The sequence below is a fragment of the Bombina bombina genome, chromosome 6, assembly GCF_027579735.1.
Source record: "Bombina bombina isolate aBomBom1 chromosome 6, aBomBom1.pri, whole genome shotgun sequence".
In the NCBI taxonomy this organism is placed as follows: domain Eukaryota; kingdom Metazoa; phylum Chordata; class Amphibia; order Anura; family Bombinatoridae; genus Bombina; species Bombina bombina.
Genome location: NC_069504.1, coordinates 32,152,637 through 32,171,719, shown reverse-complemented (window position 1 = coordinate 32,171,719; position 19,083 = coordinate 32,152,637).

The window sequence follows — 19,083 nt, the reverse complement described above, 5'->3', positions numbered from 1 at the left end:
AAACAAACAGGAGCTGCAGGAGTCTGTAGACATCAGTATACATCTAATACTTTGGCCTGGTCAGTAGTCTCAAAATCAGCAATGTTATTAAAAAATAAGCAAAACTATACATAAAAAAAACAACAACCCTGTATAGGCTATATAAATGGATCATCTACAAAACATTTATGCAAAGAAAAATCTAGTGTACAATGTCTCTTTAAGCAGCTTCTGAGAATGTGGTTTGGTCACAATGAATTTGTTTCCTGTTAGAGGAAGTGAGAGGAAGCGAATGTAAAATGCAAAGCTAGAGATAATAAGCAAAACACAATAAGGGGGGAGGGGATACAGAACCAAACACTGAGCAGCACTATTTACATACACTGGGTGACAGGATAACGTGGTTTGTTACACCGCACAAGATCATAATCACAGCTGTTTAATCACAGCTCACCTGATCGTGCCAATCAGCTAAATGTAATGTGATCCCTCACTGGATAAAGCACACTAAGGCATTACCTTGCGCCAGAGCGTGTAGCATTTAGTTAAGGGCATGATGTGATAAGAATGAGACCAAGTGATGCCTTTTTGTAAAAAAAACATAGTGCAGAATTATGGTACATTTATTCCAGTGTCCCTTTAAACTAATAACATAGTTGCCAACATTTAAAAAAAAATTCCAGGGACACTTTGCAGCAGAGCAAGCAAGCGGGTTACTGGAGTATTGACGACCTACTGTTCAACTGCTCCGCCCACTCAGTTCTGCAATCAAAACACACCCATTTGAAAGTAATAGTATAATTTAGACTTATCCATAGTTTATTATACGGATTACATCACCAAGCTCTTACACCTACCCAGTCTCTGGAACACATTCTGGGCATATGGTTATTTTTACAACACAGCATCAAAATTAGAAAGACAAATATGTTAACCCATTCAATAATAATTACAATATTCCATTAGGAATGAATTATATTTAAATAATACACTATATCTATTTATCATCTATCTATCTGTATATATGTAGGTGTGTGTATGTATATGTATATGTATATATATATATATATATATATATATATATATATATATATATATATATATATACAAAAACAACAAATGTTGTGCAAAAGAGATTTCCAGGGACCAAAAAAAATCCAGGGACATACAACAAAATCCAGGGACTGTTGGCATCTATGTAATAATACAGCAGTATCTGCATATCTGGTGCGCTTACTGAAATCATTAGGGTTTAGAGCTTGTGTTTTAGAGATAAATAATACAGTTTAGCACAAATATTGTTAACAACGATGGCCTCGATCTGATATGCAGCATTGCCCACAAAAGCCGGCGACGTCAAATTTTGCACTGGTTTGGTATCACATATACGGCGTAACATAGAAGTTACGCTCATATATTTCTGCCTTCGGCCGTAGTTTTTTGGCCCATAGACAGGTATACCAAACCAGCGCAGTTTGGTATCCAATATACAGCGTAAGGACTTACGTGGTGAAAATGGAGAAATCTTACTCCCTTTTCACCTCGCCACAAATTGCAGGCGTAGTAAGCCTTACACTGTGTATTGGAGCCCCGTAACTCCCTAAACTACCTGCTGCAATCCCTAATAAAGTATTTAAACCCTAAACCGCCGCTCTCGGACCCCGCCGCCACCTACATTAACTACCCCCTAATGTGAGCTCCTACCAAGCCGCCAGCTATATTAAAATTATTAACCCCTAATCTAATCCCCCTACCCCGCCGCCAGCTATATTAAAATTATTAACCCCTAAAGACATCGCCGGGATGGAAGACTTCGCCCCGATGGAAGACCTCTTCTTTGCCGCTTGGATGAAGACATCGCCGGGATGGAAGACCTCTTCTTTGCCGCTTGGATGAAGACATCGCTGGGATGGAGGACCACATCTGGATGAAGAGTTTGGTCCGACTGGGTGAAGACGACTCAAGGTAGGGAGATCTTCTGGGGGTTAGTGTTAGGTTTTTTTAAGGGGGGTTAGGGTGGGTTTAGAGTAGGGGTATGTGGGTGGTGGGTTGTAATGTTGGGGGTGGTATTGTGTTTTTTTTACAGGCAAAAGAGCTGATAACTTTGGGGAAATGCCTCGCAAAAAGCCCTTTTAAGGGCTGGTAAAAGATCTGGTTACTTTTTAATTTAGAATAGGGTAGGGCATTTTTTTATTTTGGGAGGCTTTATTATTTTATTAGGGGTCTTAGATTAGGTGTAAGTAGCTTAAAATTCTTGTAATCTTTTTTTATTTTTTGTAATTTAGTGTTTGTTTTTGTTATTTAGTTTAGTGTATTTAATTGTATTTTAGTTTAGATATTTGTAGTTTAATTTATTGATAGTGTAGGTGTATTTGTAACTTAGGTTAGGATTTATTTTACAGGTAAATTGGTAATTATTTTAACTAGGTAGCTATTAAATAGTTTTTAACTATTTAATAGCTATTGTACCTAGTTAAAATAAATACCAAGTTACCTGTAAAATAAGTATAAACCATAAAATAGCTACAATGTAATTATTGATTATATTGTAGCTATCTTAGGGTTTATTTTATAGGTAAGTATTTAGATTTAAATAGGAATAATTTAGTTAATATTATTAATATTATTTAGATTTATTTTAATAATAATTAAGTTAGGGGTGTTAGAGTTAGATAGGGTTAATATAGTTAATATATATATCATATAATAACTATATTAACTATATTAACCCTAATATAATTAGGGTTAATATACTTAATACATATAATATAATAACTATATTAACTATATTAACCCTAATATAATTAGGGTTAATATAGTTAATATAGGTGGCGGTGGTGTAGGGGGATTAGATTAGGGGTTAATAATTTTAATATAGGTGGCTGCGGTGTAGGGGGATTAGATTAGGGGGTAATACATTTATTATATGTGGCGGCGGTGTAGGGGGATTTAGATTACAGGCAAAAGAGCCGATTACTTTGTGACAATGCCCCACAAAAAGCCCTTTTAAGGGCTGGCAATAGAGCTGTTTACTTTGGGGTAATGCCACTCAAAAAGCCCTTTGTAGGGTTAGACTTAGGTTTAGTGGTAGGAATATTTTAGTATTTTAGGGGTTAATTAATTTAATATAGCTGGCGGCGGTGTAGGGGGATTAAATTAGGGGTTAATAATTTTAATATAGCTGGTGGCGGGGTAGGGGGATTAGATTAGGGGTTAATAATTTTAATATAGCTGGCGGCTGGGTAGGAGCTCACATTAGGGGGTAGGTAATGTAGGTGGCGGCGGTGTAAGCAGATCACATTAGGGGGTAGGTAATGTAGGTGGCGGCGGAGTAAGGGGCTTACATTAGGGAGTAGTTAATATAGGTGGCAGCAGTGTAAGGAGATCACATTAGGGGGTAGGTAATGTAGGTGGCGGCGGAGTAAGGGGCTCACATTAGGGGGTAGTTAATATAGGTGGCGGCGGTGTAAGGGGCTCACATTAGGGGGTAGGTAATGTAGGTGGCGCCGGAGTAAGGGGCTCGCCGGCAGTTTCTAATGTGCCGTAAGTCCCTGGTGACTCCAGAAATTTGTACTTACACAGATTTCTGGACATGGCTAGTTTGTCAGACTTACGGCACTTTAGCATCTTTCGGCGCCGTATATGGGATAGCTCGAGTTGCGAGCTGAAACTACGGGCGGCACAGGTTTCCACCCTTGCGCCGAAACCTGCGCCGTAAATTGGATTGCGCCCAGGGTTTATTTACTCACAAACTGATGTAGATTTTTAATAAAGTTATATTCTGATATATCTATCTACTGGGTTTGCTGAAAAAGAAAATATAAATTGGCTTTAAAGGGTTTAAAGGGTTTAATTGCAAGAAAATGGGTCACAATTAATAATGTAAATATACTGGAATGGGTTTTGTTATTGTGCATAATTAAACACTATATATTATACAAAGTATTGAGTACCCCTTTATCTCACATTCAGCTGTTACCATTTGTTGTGGCTATAATGATGAGTGCTTTGCTGAATTCAGTACCTGTTCTCTACATAGTTCTTTATTTTCTATGATTGTGGGGAGACTATTTAATACAGATGTCTATGTTTTCTCTTGGCTCTCTAGAGCGTAGGTGTCAGGCAGTGTACACAGTACCTCTTGTTGTGTAAACCGAAATCTAACCTAGCAACGCAAACCAACATGATTGTAAATGTCAACCTATTAACTCTTTCACTGCTGAGCCACTCTTAGTTTTTTGCATTTATTACATTTACACATCAGTTTACTTTATATGGACACTAAGGGTCTCATTTAAACGAAAGAGAACTCTAAAAGGGAAAGGTACTCCCCTCTCTCCAAACTGGTGGTCTCACTGTGTGCTTTATGGGGGGAGATAATGTCTCTGAAAAAGCATATCACCCAACAACCCCGCTCCAGGTTCAGACATGGTCTTTATTTAAAAACAGGTGTGCTAGGGGAGGTACAACCGACACAGCGTGTATTACACAGAAACACTATAGCGGTGTGCACGCTGAACGGCTGAGCAAGCCATGAATAAGCAGCATACAAAAAAATGAGGCAACACTCTAGGGGTTTAAAAAAAAGTTATATAAAATCAAAATCTTTATTCCATCAATTAAAAGATCACATCAACATCGGAAAACAGAGAAAAATACCTTACACGTTTCGTGACACTCTGCACTTAATCATAGGATATCTCAGGTATTCAACTCCCTTTTAAAGTAATCGTAATCAATCAATAAAAGCTGTGCTGATACGGAATTCACATCAGAAGGGACTTAATTTAAATTAAAACTACAAATACAGCATAATTAATGCTATATAAAAACAATTAATTCTTAGATATTCTTATAATAAAAACGTTCAACTGTTTATACATCATTTGGAAACTCCTGATAGTATGAATGTATAAATGTATAAAATAAATGCCAACATTGTAAACATCACAAGGCAACAACGTCTCACATAGTTAATAACTAATTATTATTGTCAGGGCATCTGTAAATGTCAGTGGAAAATACATATATATATATATATATATATATATATATATATATATATATATATATATATATATATATATATATATATATAAGATAATAATTATGAAATCTATCAAATAGTGAGTCTGAACTTGCTCATTCATTACACTCTATGTATTCCACATCTGAGAACAAAGACTGTTCTCTAGAGATGTCCCACTGAGGTGTGAACTTAAAATCTCTATCAGATGATCCCTGACCCCTATATCTACCCTAAAACCATCTGTATTTTGTGTCTCTTAAGTTTTGGGATAACAACAATTCTATTTACTATTAAAAAAAAAACCTTTGCCAAATAGTGTTAGCTGGATACACATTTATTATGATTGAAAGTTAGCAAAGCTTTGAAGTACACCCTCCTGCTGTGTAAAGCACACAAACACTTTTTTTCCTAAAGGAACTATAACTCCAAGACATTAGATGATGAGAGAAAGGAATGTGTTCAATGGCCCTCTGGAATTTGTCACCTAAATCTTTGTGATTTCAAAGGAAGACGTATTGCAGACATACGGCTGGGGGGAAGGTGACTCAAATAGAATTAAATACATTTTGCAAAGGGAACAATGCCAGCTTTCCATGTATGTTTAAAATAATTCAAATAACCCATACATGTATATATAACATGCTTTCCTGTTTTCCAGGTGGAACTAAGAGATGACACACACAACACAATACATGGGATGAAATATATCATATCATATGAATGTGTAATAAATGTTTATAAAGTTTTAAGTACATCTCTTGAAATATAGTGAGATGGATATATGGAAGTTACTTTGATGTGATATGACTATGAAATATTGACATCTGATATTGAAATATAAATTTTCTGTTAGGCTAAATAAAATATAAATGTTAACAAAAGAAATTTACTAATGCAGTAAAATATAATATGTTTAATATGAAAATTTGAATAGTTAGCAATATAAATTATTCAATATAAATAATGTTAGACACATGTTTCATATCAAAATGACCAGAGAGGTAATGTGATCTTACCCGTCTGTGATTGGTATTGCAAACTTATTAATATGAGGGAATTATGGCAATTATTACACATTTTAAAACATTTTTTTAAAATGTTCAGAGATGTGTTTAAATGCATTGCTATGTTTTATGTCTGCTGCCACCGAAGGGCCGATACCAGTATAGCAGTTAAAGGATTTAGCTGTTCAAAAAAAAAAAAAAGGATATGTTTCCATGGTGACTGAGGGCCAATCCAAATAGACATCCCACCTAACCAATGGGATGGTCAGATCTCGTAGGGCCACTCCCATGGTTTCATAAATGAGTGAAAAACTTATTTAAGTGAATGCAGGAAAGAGGAAAGGACAGACAGATTTTGCTGACTTGAATGATCCACTGCTGGGCGTCCAAAATACATTCATTCTGAGCAAGCTGATCTACCTTTTTCTCAGTGATTGCAAAAATGTACTTGTATATTTTCTGAGATGAAACCAGGAATCCTTGGTAACTGAACTATCAATTTCGGTAACGTATATATATAAAAAGAAAGAGGGTTGCAATTAATATTTTAACACAGATATATGCATAATAGCTGTAGTTTAAAGTATAATGGAAAAACTTAAGGGGAGCAGTTTCATATTGTAGTTTATATTCAGTCTGTATATTGTTAAATACATATCCTTGATGCTAAATTGTTTTATCTATACAACTATAGATAACTCAGAATTGGGTTTTTACATAAATAATATATACAATTTCTGATGTTTTAATAGAAGTATAGATTGTCCTATTGTTTGAATTAACACTGTTAGAATTGTGTTGCTGGGGTATTGAGCTGTTAAAGATTTTGGAACCTCATTATATTAACAGGGTAAAATTAAACTGTATTTTAGGTCTCATTGTAATATTTTAAATGCAGCTCTGAATGAAAGGCTGGTTTTAAAGTAAATTTGCATGAGCTTTGCATAGCATATTTTAAATAGTTTTTGTTTTAACGCATATAATATTGACTCATATTCTAATTATTACAAATATTTATGTATCAACATGTTCATAGTTATTTACTAATAATAAAGAATTCAGATATTTATATTAATTTTGTTGTCTTAGTAGAAGTATATTGATTGTGGGTTCAGTCTAAATAAAGATTGTTAAATATATTCCCTGCCATATACTCACACATTGTTTAGAGAATACTGCTAAGATTTTTATAAATATACTGACATATTATTTGGAGGCATTGCGCGAGATATTATAAATAATTATCATATTGATATAGTATATTTATGGTAAATAGAAATTATTATAGAAGAGAGAATTTTTTTTTTCATATTTCGAATTGATATTTTGAAAATATAGAAGTTTTTTTTTTTTTAAATTGAAATATTGATTTTCGTGTTCAAGATTAATGTTAATATTTTTAAATATTAAAAATTAATTTTTTTAAAAATTAATACAAATATTAATTTTTCATATTAAAAAAATGTATCAAAAATATACATTTTTCATATTTCAAAATTCATAAAAAATATTAATTTTTCATATTTCAAAATTCATAAAAATATTAATTTTTCATATTTCAAAATTAAGCAAAAATATTAATTTTTCATATTTCAAAATTCATAAAAATATTGATTTTTCATATTTCAAGATTAATAAAAATATTAATTTTGTCATATTTAAAAAAAAAATTTTTGTTTCTCTCTCTTATTGGTCAAAATTGTATTAACGTTTTATCTTATTAAGTACAACACTCAAATAACGATGTCTTCAGCAAAAAGTAATGCTAGCGTTTCTGTGCAAGATGAAATTGTGTCCTCCCCAAGGTTCTCCGTCAATGAAGTGATTCAGAAAAAAACACTCAAATTAGACGCCATGAATCACATCATGACTAGACTTGATATTGGGGACGATGTCTCCAGGTATATTACTGAGTGTAAAGATAAGGCCAAAGATTTAGTTAAAGATATGTGGTTTGAAGATGGGGAATTATACCAAATGTTACTGCAACTTAATAGATGCACGGAACTTAGGGGGCGTGATTAATTAATTTTCGAAACTTGGCCGATCCTAATGTATTTGAGCTGTGAGATGTCTAACCAAATGGCAGGACAGAACAGACAATTAGGGGGGCTAAGAGATGAAAATAATTCATTACGAGAATTTCAAGATGCCTTTATTCAGGCAAAAACAGAGGTTTTCCATGCTAGCCAAAAGGCTTCTGACTTAGATAAATATAATTAGGAATTAATGGCTGATTTTAAAGCTTTCGAAGAAGAATATAAAAAGTGCCAAGATGAAAATAAAACTTTAAAAGCTAGATATCATGAGGCTGAAAAAGCATACGAACAGGCAATAAATAAATTACAGAGACAAATTAGCAGCTATAAGGACTGGGACAGAAATGAGAGTCAAGATCCCAGGCGGGAGGATAGACAAAGATGCCCAAACTATAGCCCTAATTCAGGCCCAGAGGTAACTTTTTCCCCTAGGCAACTACATAACTCTGGGGGACCAGAAAATTATTAAGCTTCAGATGAAAGGCACTCTAGCTCAAACAATAAGTCCCCAGTAAGATCCAGTGATGTACCAAATAAAGTGTATGACACCCCCACAATATTTAAATTCCTAAAAAATACAGTACGCCCATTTTCTAAAGCGGGGGCCACTTCCATAATTGACCACTTAGAGGCCTTTGAAAACGCATTATCTATAATGAGTGTTACAAGTGAGCAATTAAAAATTGAATTTCTACCCTGGGTATTTGAAAGTAAGCATCACAAATTCTTTGCTTCACTAAAGGATATGAATATTCATTCCTGGAGTGAAACAAAAAAACAATGCAGAAAAGAATTCGGACAACATCGCAGTAAAACGGCAGCGAGAATAGCTGTATATGGTTTAAAATGTAGTGCGAATCAAAGTCCAATCGAATTCCTTTCTATATTGAAGAATGCGTACAGCATGGCTGAAGATGATCCCGTATTTGAAGGTTCAGAGTTTGTGAATATATTTTTTGAAGCGCTACCCACACCCATCAAAATCAACTTAGCTAGAGATTTTGAGGAGAACTGTTCAATGGAATGGCTGATCAAAGAGAGTACGAAATTATACTCTATTCAGCAGTCCAGTGAACAGGGGGATAAAAGGGAGAAGAAGCCCAATCCTAAAATAGTGGCCGAAACTAGGGTGTCACCTGAACCCCTAAATTTTGAGTCTAAAAAGAAAACCCATGTGGAAGTGGCCAGAGAAAACGGGCCATCTCCACAGAGGTTTAACTCTACCCCTCCCCCAACACGGGATGAGGCGCAGAGAGACTATAGCAAAGCGGGGGACATACTCAGGCGAATAATTACGCCCAAAGAGAATACCCACAGAATAATGGGTACCCCCGCAAAGGTAGATACAATAGACAGCGAAGGTATTCTCAGGATAACCAGACACCCCAAGTAAATAATGCTCCCCAAAATAATAGTGCAGAACAAATTGAACCCCAGGGGCAACCACACCAGGATAGAAATAGAAGCTCTAATTCTGAGGGGAACCAATGGTCCAAGAACCATTATTATGGGGCATCAAGAGATAGGCCCAGGAGTAGGGGTAAGGGTAACTTGTACAATCAAGTATATCAGCTTAGTACCCAGCTAATTCGGTTGAGCGAACAAGTCGCTAATATGAGTCAAAAACTTACGGCTCAGCAACCAAACAATACTTTTTTAGGGGTACAGCCAGTGGTCAGCAGTGGACCACAGGCACAATCATAAACACTGCGGTGTCACCTGAAAGGGAGGGGGAGATATACAAAATGTAATAATAAATATCAATGATACCAATCATGTTCTCTCCCCACAGACCGGAAACGGACGATTTAGCCGTGATGACAAGCAACCTCATAAGGGAAAAATTAACAAATCCCTTCCTTTGCAGCACTCTCTTAACCTTATTTCCACAGATGCAGTACAAAAGAATCCAGCCGACCCTGTCATAGAGGAAACAGGTAGATATGAAGTTTCCTCTGCACGGGAAAATGTGGCAAATTCAGGTAACACGTGGCGAAGTCCACAGATGTATGAGAATGCCAATTTTATGTGTGAAATGGTAGAAACTGCAGGGAGATATTATGTATTGGCTGAACTACAAGATTCAGTCTCCAACCCTATCATGGGATTAATTGACACTGGTTCTCAGGCAACTATCTTATCCCACAAATACTACACACAGCTAAATGAGCTAACACCCCACAAACCTAAAATAAGAGAATTTGACGGTTCTCTAATAGGTGTTGGGGTGACTCCCTAAAAGTTTACGGTACTACCTGGTTAAATTTTAAATTGGGGAACAGGGTCATAAGACACCCTGTCATTATAGTGGATCTGCCAACTGATCGTTTAATTATTGGTAGTGATCAATAATGTAATTTGGTCACAAGTTAAAAGGTCTATAAATTATGAAAAATCTGGTATATCTCGCACCCGACATAGCTGTCACGTGGTGGAAGAGAAACCAGATGCTGTGGAGATTCATTTCAGGAATAACTCTGTACCTGAAATCACTATTCTACAAATAGATGATCAGACTCCTTTAAGTGGCTCTGATGGTAATACTTTTAAAATTTCGCCTGTAAAGATAGCGAATATTTCCCTAGATGGCGATGTATTAACCATATCACACCACAAGGGGGATCATAAAATCCCTAAGGGGGGAGGCCACGCTCAATACCTCACAGGGATTGAGAGAGTTAAAGAGGATCTATTTATCCCTATACAAGTGCATGACCTTGGTAAAACCAAGTATGCTAAAATAAACTTAAAACAGGAAGCTAGCTATATAAGCGAAGGTTTATTAGCGCAGATAGCTGAACCTAAAGTGATTAAATATCTTTCTCCCCAAGACCACTGTGTCCACAACCTGTATAACAGGTCTGAAAGCTATAACATCACGGCTAAGTGCTTATTATCTATCTCTATTGGTAATAAGTCAGCGAAGCACCTGTTTTTAGTTTTAAATACTCCCCATAAACAAATATACATTGGAAATTATATCTTACATAGATATGCCATACAAATAGATTTGATTAACTCTTGCCTCTGGAGCAGGTTAAAGGGGGACCCTGAAGTATTTCAGGATGAAAATGCAGCCCTGAAGTCAAACCAGCAATTGACATATGCTGTGAATATGCAGGTATCTAGCGATGTTATAATTCCTGCTGGGGCTGATAAATTTCTTTTACCCTTACAGGTAAAGAGAGGTCAGAAATTAAAAACTTCTGAAATGCTAATTTGCCTCTCCCATAGAATACAAAATATGGGTGTCACAGTAACCTACACTCCTATGGTGAATATTGGAACTGTTCCAATACAGATTATTGTGCATAACATGACCCCACAGGATATAACATTATCCAAGGGAACTACCATAGGATACGCACTGGAATCAAGTTATTACACTTTTGAATTACAGAATAATGTAATTGGGCTAATACCTGAAGGATACTTAACTGAAGAACAATTAATAGAACAATCCTTTGCATCTATGCCAGAGGGTCTATTTAATATTCAGTCTATTTATCCCTTCAGCTCAGAGGAAGACATCTGTAAAATTGAAGAAGCCTCTCTAGTGTTTGATCAGCCAATCAAACAGCAAGATTACCCAATACCCAGAGTCATGGGAGCAATGTAAATTATAATCAAGGGGATCTCACCTCTAGGTTGGAAGAAGCCTATGAAATAGGACAGCCGGAAATCTTTCCAGGATTTCAGCAAATAGTCGAGGAACAAATATCCTTAGCTAATGGCTGTTCCAACGAGGATGAACGCCAACTGCTGCGAGAACTCCTGATGGAGTACAAGGATATTTTCGCTAGGGATTCTTATGACTGTGGTACTACAGACTTGCAACATTGGAAGGATACAAACAGATCCCGATGCACCACCTGTATTTGTCAAACAATACAGACTTCCCTTAGCCTCATATGATTCTCTTGCAGAGATCATAAGGAATTTTGAAGAAAGAGGTATTATCAGACAGGTGCACAGCTCATATAATAATCCTATTCTAAGTGTTCTCAAGCCCAATGGACAATGGCGTTTGTGTGCTTATTTAAGACAGCTAAACAAACGAGTGTACATGTCTGGCTGGCCTGTGCCATATATTGACCAATGCCTAGCACAAATGCAGGGATCCAAAATATTCACTGCCATTGATTGTGCACAGGGATACTGGACCATCAAGGTACATGAGGAGGACCAGTATAAGCTGGCATTCTCCTTCCAAAAGGTTTAATATGCATTCCAGAGACTTCCATTTGGATACATAAATTCTGGGCATGAATTTGCTGTATTCATGCATAAGGCTATGCCTGATGCACTGGAAAGAGGGAACTTATCTTATGTTGATGATGTTTTAATCAAAAGCACAGACTTTGAAAAACACATTGCAGAGCTTAAACACGTCCTCAGCCAACTTAAAAGGGCAGGTGTCAAATTATCCCTACAAAAAGCTCAATGGTGCCACACCCGTGTAAACGTCTTGGGACATGAAGTTACTTCTGAAGGGCTAAATCCTCAGAAGAAAAAGGTGGAAGCTATAGTGAATTCTAAAACCCCCACTAACTTAAAGGAATTGAGATCCTTCCTGGGTATGACGAATTATTCTCACAAATTCATTGATAATTATGCAGAGTTAGCTAAACCACTACTACTTCTTCTAAAGAAGGATGTGAAATGGCACTGGAGTGAGTCTCAAGAGACAGCCATCAGAGAGCTGAAGAGAAAACTCACTCAAGCACCTTGCTTAGCTTACCCTGAAGGTGGTAAACCTTTCTACTTAGAAACAGGGTACACAGATGTAAGCATTAATGCTGTTTTATACCAAAAGCATGATAATTTGAACAAAGCTATTGCTTATGCGAGCAAAACTCTATCCCCAGTAGAAATAAAGTTTAACGATTGCGAAAAAGCCCTCTTATCTACTGTATGGGCTCTACAAAATTTCTTCAGCTATATACAGGGCGAGAAAATTATTGTAGAAATGGCCCACCAGCCTTTGCTATATTTGCAAAGTGAAAGAATAAGAGATGGGAATTTGTCAAATAGCTGCATAACAGCATGGACTCTTTCCTTACAAGGCTGGCCACTAGAAATGCGCTACAAGCAGAATAAAAAGAATCCAATCGCACAGGGGCTTGCTGAGCTCCACAACTGTGCTGCCAGAGATCCTGGGGAAGAATTATAAGAAAATGATATTCTGGAGGAACAATTGCTTTCCCCATATAAAATGTACAATGAGGACCATTGTCAAACATTACCTTGGGTATATGTTGATGGTTGTTCTTACCATGCCACTATTGATAATGAGCGCAGATTAGTCGCTGGCATTGGTATAATTTGGGCAAATGGATTCCCAAATATATCTGTAGGTTTTAACATTGGACCAAGATCCAGTCAAGTTGCAGAACTAACTGCTATTCTAAAAACCATTGAAATGGCTATTGAACATGGTATTCGTGAATTTGTGATCATAACTGACTCAAATTATGTGCGTGACAGTTTTATTGAATACCTACCAACTTGGAAAAGAAATGGCATGCAGAAAAGCAATAACAAGCCAGTCAAGCATGGCAAGTTGCTCTGCAAGATTGATAACCCAGTGGTATCCAATGATTTAACCATATACTGGAAAAAGACCAAGGGTCATTCCAGGGTTCTAGGTCCAGATAAGGAAGGCAATGACCTTGCAGATTTATTAGCCAAACAAGGAGCCATAACTGGAGAACTCCTTAATATTGACCATTTAATGGGTGAAATTCAGGTAGAAGCCATTACCAGAAACCAGACCAAACAACAGAGTGAGCCTAACCTGGTACAATGGAGTCAGGATTCCCCTAGTGAGGACCTGATCACTAGTCAAAAAGAAGACCCCATTGTAGGCATTTTCTATAAACATATAGAAGATCCTGAAAGCAACCCCATCTCAAAAGAGGATTGTATTGGCAAAGAAGATCTTAGAATCTTAATAAAATCTAAATCAGAATTCAAGTTACAGGATGGTTTGTTAATTAGGACCTCCAAAACTGGCATTCAGCAATGGGTAGTGCCCACCAAGTTCAGAGGTCTAATGCTTCAACATGCCCATGATGCTCCCACATTTGGTCATCGTGGTGCCAAACTCACGGACGAAATATTGCGTGACTATGCTTTTTGGCCACACATGTTGAAAGATGTTCAAACCTACTGTCAAGGTTGTTTAATCTGTCCACAGTTCCAACCCACTGCGCCAACGCATAGAGCGCCATTGCAGAAGAGGGGGAAGGTAATGCCATGGTCAGATATACAAATTGATTTTATTGGTCCAGTAACAATGTCATCAAGAGGTAACAAATACATGTTAACAGTGACATGCCTGTTCACTAAATGGGTAGAGTGCATTAGTGCACCTAACAATAGTGCTGAAACATGTGCAGCGTTGCTCATCAACCATGTATTTTCCAGATTTGGTTTGCCCCAAAGAATCGAGTCAGATCGGGGGACCCACTTCACTAGCGAAGTGATGACCAAAATGTGGAAGATACTAGGGGTTAAAAGAAAGCTCCATATTGCTTATAGAGTTGCCTCAAGTGGTGGTGTAGAGCGTTACAACCAGTCCATTGTTAAAATCCTCAAAAAGTTTGTGAGTGAAACGGGTAAAGACTGGGATGTAAACTACCTCTAGTCTTAATGGCATTAAGAGCAACTCCAAGTAGTGCGACCAAGATGTCACCTTTTGAACTGATGACTGGTAGAAGAATGGTTCTACCTCAGCATCTGCTGTACCGTACATCAGACCAAAACTTGATAAACACTGCCAATACACATCAATATGTGGAGAAGCTAAGAAAGCACCTGCAATATGCCTTTGCATTTGCTCAAAGGAATTTAGAAAGATCCGCAACTGCCACTAAAACCTATTATGATCTCAAAACATCCAAAAAGGAATATGAAATAAATGATACAGTTTATCTTTATAACTTTGGAAGAGATCAGGTTAAGGAGAAGAAATTTCTTCCCTCATGGAAAGGTCCTTTTGTCATTACTGACAAAATATCTCCAGTGGCCTATAAGATACGGATCTCCAAAAATGAAAGTTTCATAGATAAATGGGTCCATATCAATCAGCTGCGGGCATGTCATCCTAGGTCCCAACTACAAGTCATAGAGGGAGAATAAAATGTCATATCCCCAAATGCATATAAAGACATACTGTAGTTAAAGATGCCTAAATGATGAGGATAAGGGCTCAAAAAATGACGAACTCGCTCCATAGAAGACTGGTCTATGAGGCATACAGTTGACGCTCACAGAATACCACTGACTTTGGTCCAATTCAAATACATGTGTCCTACATATATTTGAATTTGAAAGGGGGAATTATGTCAGGGCATCTGTAAATGTCAGTGGAAAATACATATATATATATATATATATATATATATATATATATAATATAAGATAATAATTATGAAATCTATCAAATAGTGAGTCTGAACTTGCTCATTTATTACACTCTATGTATTCCACATCTGAGAACAAAGACTGTTCTCTAGAGATGTCCCACTGAGGTGTGAACTTATAATCTCTATCAGATGATCCCTGACCCCTATATCTACCCTAAAACCATCTGTATTTCGTGTCTCATAAGTTTTGGGATAACAACAATTCTATTTACTATAAAAAAAAAACTTTACCAAATAGTGTTAGCTGGATACACATTTATTATGATTGAAAGTTAGCAAAGCTTTGAAGCACACCCTCCTGCTGTGTAAAGCACACAAACACTTTTTTCCTAAAGGAACTATAACTCCAAGACATTTGGTGATGAGAGAAAGAAATGTGTTCAAGGGCCCTCTGGAATTTGTCACCTAAATCTTTGTGATTTCAAAGGAAGACGTATTGCAGACATACGGCTGGGGGGGAAGGTGACTCAAATAGAATTAAGTACATTTTGCAAAGGGAACAATGCCAGTTTTCCATGTATGTTTAAAATAATTAAAATAACCCATATATGTATATATGACATGCTTTCCTGTTTTCCAGGTGGAACTAAGAGATGACACACACAGGACGATACATGGGATGAAATAAATCATATCATATGAATGTGCAATAAATGTTTATAAAGTTTTAAGTACATCTCTTGAAATATAGTGAGATGGATATATGGAAGATACTTTGATGTGATATGACTATGAAATATTGACATCTGATATTGAAATAAAAATGTTCTGTTAGGCTAAATAAAATATAAATGTTAACAAAAGAAATTTACTAATGCAGTAAAATATAATATGTTTAATACGAAAAATTGAATAGTTAGCAATATAAATTATTCAATATAAATAATGTTAGACACATGTTTCATATCAAAATGACCAGAGAGGTAATGTGATCTTACCCGTCTGTGATTGATATTGCGAACTTATTAATATGAGGGAATTATGGCAATTATTACACATTTAAAAAAAAAAAATTAAAATGTTCAGAGATGTGTTTAAATGCATTGCTATGTTGTATGCCTGCTGCTACCGAAGGGCGGATACCGGTATAGCAGTTAAAGGATTTAGCTGTTAAAAAAAAAGGATATGTTTCCATGGTGACCGAGGGCCAATCCAAATAGACATCCCACCTAACCAATGGGATGGTCAGATCTCGTAGGGCCACTCCCATGGTTTCATAAATGAGTGAAAAACGTATTTAAGTGAATGCAGGAAAGAGGAAAGGACAGACAGATTTTGCTGAATTGAATGATCGACTGCTGGGCATCCAAAATACATTCATTCTGAGCAAGCTGATCTACCTTTTTCTCAGTGATTGCAAAAATCTACTTATATATTTTCTGAGATGAAACCAGAAATCCTTGGTAACTGAACTATCAATTTCGGTAACGTATATATATAAAAAGAAAGAGGGTTGCAATTAATATTTTAACACAGATATATGCATAATAGCTGTAGTTTAAAGTATAGTGGAAAAACTTAAGGGGAGCAGTTTCATATTGTAGTTTATATTCAGTCTGTATATTGTTAAATACATATCCTTGATGCTAAATTGTTTTATCTATACAACTATAGAGTGATAACTCAGAATTGGGTTTTTACATAAATAATATATACAATTTCTGATGTTTTAATAGAAGTATAGATTGTCCTATTGTTTGAATTAACACTGTTAGAATTGTGTTGCTGGGGTATTGAGCTGTTAAAGATTTTGGAACCTCATTATATTAACAGGGTAAAATTAAACTGTATTTTAGGTCTCATTGTAATATTTTAAATGCAGCTCTGAATGAAAGGCTGGTTTTAAAGTAAATTTGCATGAGCTTTGCATAGCATATTTTAAATAGTTTTTGTTTTAACGCATATAATATTGACTCATATTCTAATTATTACAAATATTTATGTATCAACATGTTCATAGTTATTTACTAATAATAAAGAATTCAGATATTTATATTAATTTTGTTGTCTTAGTAGAAGTATATTGATTGTGGGTTCAGTCTAAAGAAAATTGTTAAATATATTCCCTGCCATATACTCACACATTGTTTAGAGAATACTGCTAAGATTTTTATAAATATACTGACATAATACTGTGTTTAAACCAATGCAGAGAATAGAAACTTTATCTTTTTTGACACTAGATAAGCTTAAGAATCCTGATATTTCAAGGTCTCTTAGAGTTTTCTTTATATTATATATATATATATATATATATATATATATATATATATATATACAGTATATATATATATATATATATATTTATGTATAATATTACATTTTGAAATATGCTGTCATTAATATTATTGTTATATTAACCCTATTGATGTATTTCAACTTTTATACTCTGTGTCAAATATTATTGCTATTATTATTCCTTCACTTATTTTATGAATCATAGTTAGCAAACAATGGCAACAGGTTTACCTATATGAAAAATCACCACTCAAGGAGATAACCACAAAGTAGTTCTTAACCCCTTAAAGGGACACTAAACCCCAAAAAATTATTTCATGATTCAGATAGAGAATACAATTTTAAATAACATTCCAATTGACATATATTATCTAATTTGCTTCATTCTTAAGATATCCTTTGTTGAAGAAACAACAATGCACATGTGTCAGCCAATAACACGAGGCATCTATGTGCATCTACCAATCAGCAGCTACTAAGCATATCTAGATATGCTTTTCCAGCAAAGAATATCAAGAGAAAGAAGCAAATTAGATAATATAAGTAAATTAGAAAGTTGTTTAAAATTGCATGCTCTTTCTGAATCATGAAAGAAAAAATGTGGGTTTCATGTCCCTTTAATGACCACAGCACTTTTCCATTTTCTGTTCGTTTGGGACCAGGGCTATTTTTACATTTCTGCGGTGTTTGTGTTTAGCTGTAATTTTCCTCTTACTCATTTACTGTAACCACACATATTATATACCGTTTTTCTCGCCATTAAATGGACTTTCTAAAGATACCATTATTTTCATTGTATCTTATAATTTACTATAAAAAAATATAAAATATGAGGAAAACATGGAAAAAAACACACTTTTTCAAACTTTGACCCCCAAAATCTGTTACACATCTACAACCACCTTTTTGCAAGTTATAGGGCAATAAATACAAGTCGAACTTTGCTATTTCCAAACCACTTTTTTTCAAAATTAGCGCTAGTTACATTGGAACACTGATATCTGTCAGGAATCCCTGAATATCCCTTGACATGTATATATATTTATTTTTTTAAGACATCTCAAAGTATTGATCTAGGCCCATTTTGGTATATTTTATGCCACCATTTCACCGCCAAATGCGATCAAATAAAAAAAAAATATTCACTTTTTCACAAATTGTTTCACAAACTTTAAGTTTCTCACTGAAATTATTTACAAACAACTTGTGCAATTATGGCACACATGGTTGAAAATGCTTCTCTGGGATCCCCTTTGTTCAGAAATAGCAGACATATATGGCTTTGGTGTTTTTGGTAATTAGAAGGCTGCTAAATGCCACTGCGCACCACATGTATTATTCCCAGCAGGGAAGGGGTTAATTAG